Source organism: Megalopta genalis, unplaced genomic scaffold, assembly GCF_051020955.1.
Source record: "Megalopta genalis isolate 19385.01 unplaced genomic scaffold, iyMegGena1_principal scaffold0164, whole genome shotgun sequence".
Classification (NCBI taxonomy): domain Eukaryota; kingdom Metazoa; phylum Arthropoda; class Insecta; order Hymenoptera; family Halictidae; genus Megalopta; species Megalopta genalis.
This window is the reverse complement of record NW_027476233.1, coordinates 213,568-224,288: the sequence shown is the minus strand read 5'-3', so window position 1 is coordinate 224,288 and position 10,721 is coordinate 213,568.

Below are 10,721 nucleotides of genomic sequence, written 5' to 3'. Positions count from 1 at the left end.
GGATTACAAGCTAACACGTTTGTTTCGCCTGCATTTGAAGCTATATCATTTATATCGCAAGTATCTGAAGCTAAATCATTGGTTAAGCATGGATTTGAAGGTAAACCTTCTACATCGCATTGATTTGAAGCTAAATCAAGTTTATCGCATGGATTTTGAAGCTAACTCGTTTGATCGTCTACATTTGAAGCCACATCACTTATATCCCAAGTGTTTAAAGCTAAATCATTTTTTAAGCATGGATTTGAAGGTAAACCTTCTACATCGCATTGATTTGAAGCTAAATCATGTGTTTCGCATAGATATGAAGCTAACACGTTTGTTTCGTCTGCATTTGAATCTGTATCATTTATACCGCAAGTATCTGAAACTAAATCATTTGTTTCGCATGGATTTGAAGCTAATCCTTCTACTTCGCATTGATTTGAAGCTAAATCAAGTTTATGGTATGGATTTTGAAGCTAACTCGTTTGATCGTCTGCATTTGAAGCTATATCTCGTATATCCCAAGTGTCTGAAGCTAAATCACTTGTTTCGCGTGGTCTTGAAGCTAACTCCTTTGATTGTCTGCATTTGAAGCTATATCACTTATATCCCAAGTGTCTGAAGCTAAATCACTTGTGTTGCATGGATTTGAAGCTAATACTTCTACTTCGCATTGATTTGATGCTAAATCAAGTTTATCGCATGGATTTTGAAGCTAACTCGTTTGATCGTCTGCATTTGAAGCTATATCACTTATATCCCAAGTGTTTGAAGCTAAATTATTTGTTAAGCATGGATTTGAAGGTAAACCTTCTACATCGCATTTATTTGAAGCTAAATCATGAGTTTCGCATGGATTAGAAGCTAACTCGTTTGATTCGCCTACATTTGAAGCTATATCATTTATATCGCAAGTATTTGAAGCTAAATCATTTGTGTTGCATGGATTTGAAGCTCATCCTTCTACTTAGCATTGTTTGGAAGCTAAATCAAGTTTATCGCATGGATTTTGAGGCTAACTCGTTTGATCTTCTGCATTTGAAGCTATATCACTTATATCCCAAGTGTTTGAAGCTAAATTATTTGTTAAGCATGGATTTGAAGCTACACCTTCTACATCGCATTGATTTTCAGCTAAATCAAGTGCTTGGCATGGATTTGAAGATAACTCGTTTGTTTCTTCTGCATTTGAAGCTATATCACTTATATCGCAAGTGTCTGAAGCAAAATCACTTGTTTCGCGTGGACTTGAAGCTAACTCGTTTGATCGTCTGCATTTGAAGCTATATCACTTATATCCCAAGTGTCTGAAACTAAATCATTTGTTTCGCATGGATTTGAAGCTACACCTTCTACATCGCATTGATTTTCAGCTAAATCAAGTGCATGGCATGGATTTGAAGATAACTCGTTTGTGTCTTCTGCATTTGAAGCTATATCACTTATATCGCAAATGTCTGAAGCTAAACCACTTTTTTCGCGTGGACTTGAAGCTAACTCGTTTGATCGTCTGCATTTGAAGCTATATCACTTATATGCCAAGTGTAGGAAGCTAAATTATTTGTTAAGCATGGATTTGAAGGTAAACCTTCTACATCGCATTGATTTGAAGCTAAATCATGAGTTTCGCATGGATTAGAAGCTAACTCGTTTGTTTCGCCTACATTTGAAGCTATATCATTTATATCGCAAGTATTTGAAGCTAAATCATTTGTGTTGCATGGATTTGAAGCTCATCCTTCTACTTCGCATTGATTTGAAGCTAAATCAAGTTTATCGCATGGATTTTGAAGCTAACTCGTTTGATCGTCTGCATTTGAAGCTATATCACTTATATCCCAAGTGTTTGAAGCTAAATTATTTGTTAAGCATAGATTTGAAGGTAAACCTTCTACATCGCATTGATTTGAAGCTAAATCATGAGTTTCGCATGGATTACAAGCTAACACGTTTGTTTCGCCTGCATTTGAAGCTATATCATTTATATCGCAAGTATTTGAAGCTAAATCATTTGTTAAGCATGGATTTGAAGGAAAACCTTCTACATCGCATTGATTTGAAGCTGAATCAAGTTTATCGCATGGATATTGAAGCTAACTCGTTTGATCGTCTGCATTTGAAGCCATATCACTTATATCCCAAGTGTTTGAAGCTAAATCATTTTTTAAGCATGGATTTGAAGGTAAACCTTCTACATCGCATTGATTTGAAACTAAATCATGTGTTTCGCATAGATATGAAGCTAACTCGTTTGTTTCGTCTGCATTTGAATCTGTATCATTTATACCGCAAGTATCTGAAACTAAATCATTTGTTTCGCATGGATTTGAAGCTAATCCTTCTACTTCGCATTGATTTGAAGCTAAATCAAGTTTATCGCATGGATTTTGAAGCTAACTCGTTTGATCGTCTGCATTTCAAGCTATATCACTTATATCCCAAGTGTTTGAAGCTAAATTATTTGTTAAGCGTGGATTTGAAGGTAAACCTTCTACATCGCATTGATTTGAAGCTAAATCATGAGTTTCGCATGGATTAGAAGCTAACTCGTTTGTTTCGCCTGCATTTGAAGCTATATCATTTATATCGCAAGTATTTGAAGCTAAATCATTTGTGTTCCACGGATGTGAAGCTAATCCTTCTACTTCGCATTGATTTGAAGCTAAATCAAGTTTATCGCATGGATTTTGAATCTAACTCGTTTGATCGTCTGCATTTGAAGCTATATCACGTATATCCCATGAGTTTGAAGCTACATCATTTGTTAAGCATGGATTTGAAGGTAAACCTTCTACATCGCATTGATTTGAAGCTAAATCATGAGTTTCGCATAGATATGAAGCTAACTCGTTTGTTTCGTCTGCATTTGAATCTGTATCATTTATACCGCAAGTATCTGAAACTAAATCATTTGTTTCGCATGGATTTGAAGCTAATCCTTCTACTTCGCATTGATTTGAAGCTAAATCAAGTTTATCGCGTGGACTTGAAGCTAACTCGTTTGATCGTCTGCATTTGAAGCTATATCACTTATATCCCAAGTGTCTGATACTAAATCATTTGTTTCGCATGGATTTGAAGCTACACCTTCTACATCGCATTGATTTTCAGCTAAATCAAGTGCATGGCATGGATTTGAAGATAACTCGTTTGTTAGGCCTGCATTTGAAGCTATATCATTTATATCGCAAGTATTTGAAGCTAAATCATTTGTGTTGCATGGAATTGAAGCTAATCCTTCTACTTCGCATTGATTTGAAGCTAAATCAAGTTTATCGCATGGATTTTGAAGCTAACTCGTTTGATCGTCTGCATTTGAAGCTATATCACGTATATCCCAAGTGTTTGAAGCTAAATCATTTGTTAAGCATGGATTTGAAGGTAAACCTTCTACATCGCATTGATTTGAAGCTAAATCATGAGTTTCGCATGGATTACAAGCTAACACGTTTGTTTCGCCTGCATTTGAAGCTATATCATTTATATCGCAAGTATCTGAAGCTAAATCATTGGTTAAGCATGGATTTGAAGGTAAACCTTCTACATCGCATTGATTTGAAGCTAAATCAAGTTTATCGCATGGATTTTGAAGCTAACTCGTTTGATCGTCTGCATTTGAAGCTATATCACGTATATCCCAAGTGTTTGAAGCTAAATCATTTGTTAAGCATGGATTTGAAGGTAAACCTTCTACATCGCATTGATTTGAAGCTAAATCATGAGTTTCGCATGGATTAGAAGCTAACTCGTTTGTTTCGCCTACATTTGAAGCTATATCATTTATATCGCAAGTATTTGAAGCTAAATCATTTGTGTTGCATGGATTTGAAGCTCATCCTTCTACTTCGCATTGATTTGAAGCTAAATCAAGTTTATCGCATGGATTTTGAAGCTAACTCGTTTGATCGTCTGCATTTGAAGCTATATCACGTATATCCCAAGTGTTTGAAGCTAAATCATTTGTTAAGCATGGATTTGAAGGTAAACCTTCTACATCGCATTGATTTGAAGCTAAATCATGAGTTTCGCATGGATTACAAGCTAACACGTTTGTTTCGCCTGCATTTGAAGCTATATCATTTATATCGCAAGTATTTGAAGCTAAATCATTTGTTAAGCATGGATTTGAAGGAAAACCTTCTACATCGCATTGATTTGAAGCTGAATCAAGTTTATCGCATGGATATTGAAGCTAACTCGTTTGATCGTCTGCATTTGAAGCCATATCACTTATATCCCAAGTGTTTGAAGCTAAATCATTTTTTAAGCATGGATTTGAAGGTAAACCTTCTACATCGCATTGATTTGAAACTAAATCATGTGTTTCGCATAGATATGAAGCTAACTCGTTTGTTTCGTCTGCATTTGAATCTGTATCATTTATACCGCAAGTATCTGAAACTAAATCATTTGTTTCGCATGGATTTGAAGCTAATCCTTCTACTTCGCATTGATTTGAAGCTAAATCAAGTTTATCGCATGGATTTTGAAGCTAACTCGTTTGATCGTCTGCATTTGAAGCTATATCACTTATATCCCAAGTGTCTGAAACTAAATCATTTGTTTCGCATGGATTTGAAGCTACACCTTCTACATCGCATTGATTTTCAGCTAAATCAAGTGCATGGCATGGATTTGAAGATAACTCGTTTGTGTCTTCTGCATTTGAAGCTATATCACTTATATCGCAAATGTCTGAAGCTAAACCACTTTTTTCGCGTGGACTTGAAGCTAACTCGTTTGATCGTCTGCATTTGAAGCTATATCACTTATATCCCAAGTGTCTGAAGCTAAATCATTTGTGTTGCATGGATTTGAAGCTAATCCTTCTACTTCGCATTGATTTGAAGCTAAATCAAGTTTATCGCATGGATTTTGAAGCTAACTCGTTTGATCGTCTGCATTTCAAGCTATATCACTTATATCCCAAGTGTTTGAAGCTAAATTATTTGTTAAGCGTGGATTTGAAGGTAAACCTTCTACATCGCATTGATTTGAAGCTAAATCATGAGTTTCGCATGGATTAGAAGCTAACTCGTTTGTTTCGCCTGCATTTGAAGCTATATCATTTATATCGCAAGTATCTGAAGCTAAATCATTGGTTAAGCATGGATTTGAAGGTAAACCTTCTACATCGCATTGATTTGAAGCTAAATCAAGTTTATCGCATGGATTTTGAATCTAACTCGTTTGATCGTCTGCATTTGAAGCTATATCACGTATATCCCATGAGTTTGAAACTACATCATTTGTTAAGCATGGATTTGAAGGTAAACCTTCTACATCGCATTGATTTGAAGCTAAATCATGAGTTTCGCATAGATATGAAGCTAACTCGTTTGTTTCGTCTGCATTTGAATCTGTATCATTTATACCGCAAGTATCTGAAACTAAATCATTTGTTTCGCATGGATTTGAAGCTAATCCTTCTACTTCGCATTGATTTGAAGCTAAATCAAGTTTATCGCGTGGACTTGAAGCTAACTCGTTTGATCGTCTGCATTTGAAGCTATATCACTTATATCCCAAGTGTCTGATACTGAATCATTTGTTTCGCATGGATTTGAAGCTACACCTTCTACATCGCATTGATTTTCAGCTAAATCAAGTGCATGGCATGGATTTGAAGATAACTCGTTTGTTAGGCCTGCATTTGAAGCTATATCATTTATATCGCAAGTATTTGAAGCTAAATCATTTGTGTTGCATGGAATTGAAGCTAATCCTTCTACTTCGCATTGATTTGAAGCTAAATCAAGTTTATCGCATGGATTTTGAAGCTAACTCGTTTGATCGTCTGCATTTGAAGCTATATCACGTATATCCCAAGTGTTTGAAGCTAAATCATTTGTTAAGCATGGATTTGAAGGTAAACCTTCTACATCGCATTGATTTGAAGCTAAATCATGAGTTTCGCATGGATTACAAGCTAACACGTTTGTTTCGCCTGCATTTGAAGCTATATCATTTATATCGCAAGTATCTGAAGCTAAATCATTGGTTAAGCATGGATTTGAAGGTAAACCTTCTACATCGCATTGATTTGAAGCTAAATCAAGTTTATCGCATGGATTTTGAAGCTAACTCGTTTGATCGTCTACATTTGAAGCCACATCACTTATATCCCAAGTGTTTAAAGCTAAATCATTTTTTAAGCATGGATTTGAAGGTAAACCTTCTACATCGCATTGATTTGAAGCTAAATCATGTGTTTCGCATAGATATGAAGCTAACACGTTTGTTTCGTCTGCATTTGAATCTGTATCATTTATACCGCAAGTATCTGAAACTAAATCATTTGTTTCGCATGGATTTGAAGCTAATCCTTCTACTTCGCATTGATTTGAAGCTAAATCAAGTTTATGGTATGGATTTTGAAGCTAACTCGTTTGATCGTCTGCATTTGAAGCTATATCTCGTATATCCCAAGTGTCTGAAGCTAAATCACTTGTTTCGCGTGGTCTTGAAGCTAACTCCTTTGATTGTCTGCATTTGAAGCTATATCACTTATATCCCAAGTGTCTGAAGCTAAATCACTTGTGTTGCATGGATTTGAAGCTAATACTTCTACTTCGCATTGATTTGATGCTAAATCAAGTTTATCGCATGGATTTTGAAGCTAACTCGTTTGATCGTCTGCATTTGAAGCTATATCACTTATATCCCAAGTGTTTGAAGCTAAATTATTTGTTAAGCATGGATTTGAAGGTAAACCTTCTACATCGCATTTATTTGAAGCTAAATCATGAGTTTCGCATGGATTAGAAGCTAACTCGTTTGATTCGCCTACATTTGAAGCTATATCATTTATATCGCAAGTATTTGAAGCTAAATCATTTGTGTTGCATGGATTTGAAGCTCATCCTTCTACTTAGCATTGTTTGGAAGCTAAATCAAGTTTATCGCATGGATTTTGAGGCTAACTCGTTTGATCTTCTGCATTTGAAGCTATATCACTTATATCCCAAGTGTTTGAAGCTAAATTATTTGTTAAGCATGGATTTGAAGGTAAACCTACTACATCGCATTGATTTGAAGCTAAATCATGAGTTTCGCATGGATTACAAGCTAACACGTTTGTTTCGCCTGGATTTGAAGCCATATCACTTATATCCCAAGTGTTTGAAGCTAAATCATTTTTTAAGCATGGATTTGAAGGTAAACCTTCTACATCGCATTGATTTGAAGCTAAATCATGTGTTTCGCATGGATTTTGAAGCTAACTCGTTTGATCGTCTGCATTTGAAGCTATATCACGTATATCCCAAGTGTTTGAAGCTAAATCATTTGTTAAGCATGGATTTGAAGGTAAACCTTCTACATCGCATTGATTTGAAGCTAAATCATGAGCTTCGCATGGATTACAAGCTAACACGTTTGTTTCGCCTGCATTTGAAGCTATATCATTTATATCGCAAGTATCTGAAGCTAAATCATTGGTTAAGCATCGATTTGAAGGTAAACCTTCTACATCGCATTGATTTGAAGCTAAATCATGAGTTTCGCATGGATTACAAGCTAACACGTTTGTTTCGCCTACATTTGAAGCTATATCATTTATATCGCAAGTATTTGAAGCTAAATCATTTGTGTTGCATGGATTTTAAGCTAATCCTTCTACTTCGCATTGATTTCAAGCTAAATCAAGTTTATCGCATGGATTTTGAGGCTAACTCGTTTGATCTTCTGCATTTGAAGCTATATCACATATATCCCAAGTGTTTGAAGCTAAATTATTTGTTAAGCATGGATTTGAAGGTAAACCTACTACATCGCATTGATTTGAAGCTAAATCATGAGTTACGCATGGATTACAAGCTAACACGTTTGTTTCGACAGTATTTGAAGCCATATCACTTATATCCCAAGTGTTTGACGCTAAATCATTTTTTAAGCATGGTTTTGAAGGTAAACCTTCTACATCGCATTGATTTGAAGCTAAATCATGTGTTTCGCATGGATTTTGAAGCTAACTCGTTTGATCGTCTGCATTTGAAGCTATATCACGTATATCCCAAGTGTTTGGAGCTAAATCATTTGTTAAGCATGGATTTGAAGGTAAACCTTCTACATCGCATTGATTTGAAGCTAAATCATGAGTTTCGCATGGATTACAAGCTAACACGTTTGTTTCGCCTGCATTTGAAGCTATATCATTTATATCGCAAGTATCTGAAGCTAAATCATTCGTTAAGCATGGATTTGAAGGTAAACCTTCTACATCGCATGGATTTGAAGCTAAATCAAGTTTATCGCATGGATTTTGAAGCTAACTCGTTTGATCGTCTGCATTTGAAGCCATATCACTTATATCCCAAGTGTTTGAAGCTAAATCATTTGTAGTGCTTGGATTTGAAGGTAAACCTTCTACATCGCATTGATTTGAAGCTAAATGATGAGTTTCGCATGGATTAGAAGATAACTCGTTTGTTAGGCCTGCATTTGAAGCTATATCATTTATATCGCAAGTATTTGAAGCTAAATCATTTGTGTTGCATGGATTTGAAGCTAATCCTTCTACTTCGCATTGATTTGAAGCTAAAGCAAGTTTATCGCATGGATTTTGAAGCTAACTCGTTTGATCGTCTGTATTTGAAGCTATATCTCTTATATGCCAAGTGTTGGGAGCTAAATTATTTGTTAAGCATTGATTTGAAGGTAAACCTTCTACATCGCATTGATTTGAAGCTAAATCATGAGTTTCGCATGGATTACAAGCTAACACGTTTGTTTCGCCTGCATTTGAAGCTATATCATTTATATCGCAAGTATCTGAAGCTAAATCATTGGTTAAGCATGGATTTGAAGGTAAACCTTCTACATCGCATTGATTTGAAGCTAAATCAAGTTTATCGCATGGATTTTGAAGCTAACTCGTTTGATCGTCTGCATTTGAAGCCATATCACTTATATCCCAAGTGTTTGAAGCTAAATTATTTGTTAAGCATAGATTTGAAGGTAAACCTTCTACATCGCATTGATTTGAAACTAAATCATGTGTTTCGCATAGATATGAAGCTAACTCGTTTGTTTCGTCTGCATTTGAATCTGTATCATTTATACCGCAAGTATCTGAAACTAAATCATTTGTTTCGCATGGATTTGAAGCTAATCCTTCTACTTCGCATTGATTTGAAGCTAAATCAAGTTTATCGCATGGATTTTGAAGCTAACTCGTTTGATCGTCTGCATTTGAAGCTATATCACTTATATCCCAAGTGTTTGAAGCTAAATTATTTGTTAAGCATAGATTTGAAGGTAAACCTTCTACATCGCATTGATTTGAAGCTAAATCATGAGTTTCGCATGGATTACAAGCTAACACGTTTGTTTCGCCTACATTTGAAGCTATATCATTTATATCGCAAGTATTTGAAGCTAAATCATTTGTGTTGCATGGATTTTAAGCTAATCCTTCTACTTCGCATTGATTTCAAGCTAAATCAAGTTTATCGCATGGATTTTGAGGCTAACTCGTTTGATCTTCTGCATTTGAAGCTATATCATTTATATCGCAAGTATTTGAAGCTAAATCATTTGTGTTGCATGGATTTGAAGCTAATCCTTCTACTTCGCATTGATTTGAAGCTAAATCAAGTATATCGCATGGATTTTGAAGCTAACTCGTTTGATCGTCTGCATTTGAAGCTATATCACTTATATCCCAAGTGTTTGAAGCTAAATTATTTGTTAAGCATAGATTTGAAGGTAAACTTTCTACATCGCATTGATTTGAAGCTAAATCATGAGTTTCGCATGGATTATAAGCTAACTCGTTTGTTTCTCCTGCATTTGAAGCTATATCACTTATATCGCAAGTATCTGATGCTAAATCATTTGTTTGGCATGGATTTGAAGCTAAACCTTCTACATCGCATCGATTTTCAGATAAATCAAGTGCTTGGCATGGATTTGAAGATAACTCGTTTGTTTCTTCTGCATTTGAAGCTATATCACTTATATCGCAAGTGTCTGAAGCTAAATCACTTGTTTCGCGTGGACTTGAAGCTAACTCGTTTGATCGTCTGCATTTGAAGCTATATCACTTATATCCCAAGTGTCTGAAGCTAAATCACTTGTGTTGCATGGATTTGAAGCTAATCCTTCTACTTCGCATTGATTTGAAGCTAAATCAAGTTTATCGCATGGATTTTGAAGCTAACTCGTTTGATCGTCTGCATTTCAATCTATATCACTTATATCCCAAGTGTTTGAAGCTAAATTATTTGTTAAGCATGGATTTGAAGCTAAACCTTCTACATCGCATTGATTTGAAGCTAAATCATGAGTTTCGCATGGATTAGAAGCTAACTCGTTTGTTTCGCCTGCATTTGAAGCTATATCATTTATATCGCAAGTATTTGAAGCTAAATCATTTGCGTTCCACGGATTTGAAGCTAATCCTTCTACTTCGCATTGATTTGAAGCTAAATGAATTTTATCGCATGGATTTTGAAGCTAACTCGTTTGATGGTCTGCATTTGAAGCTATATCACGTATATCCCAAGTGTTTGAAGCTAAATCGTTTGCTAAGCATGGATTTGAAGGTAAACCTTCTACATCGCATTGATTTGAAGCTAAATCATGAGTTTCGCATGGATTACAAGCTAACACGTTTGTTTCGCCTACATTTGAAGCTATATCATTTATATCGCAAGTATTTGAAGCTAAATCATTTGTGTTGCATGGATTTTAAGCTAATCCTTCTACTTCGCATAGATTTCAAGCTAAATCAA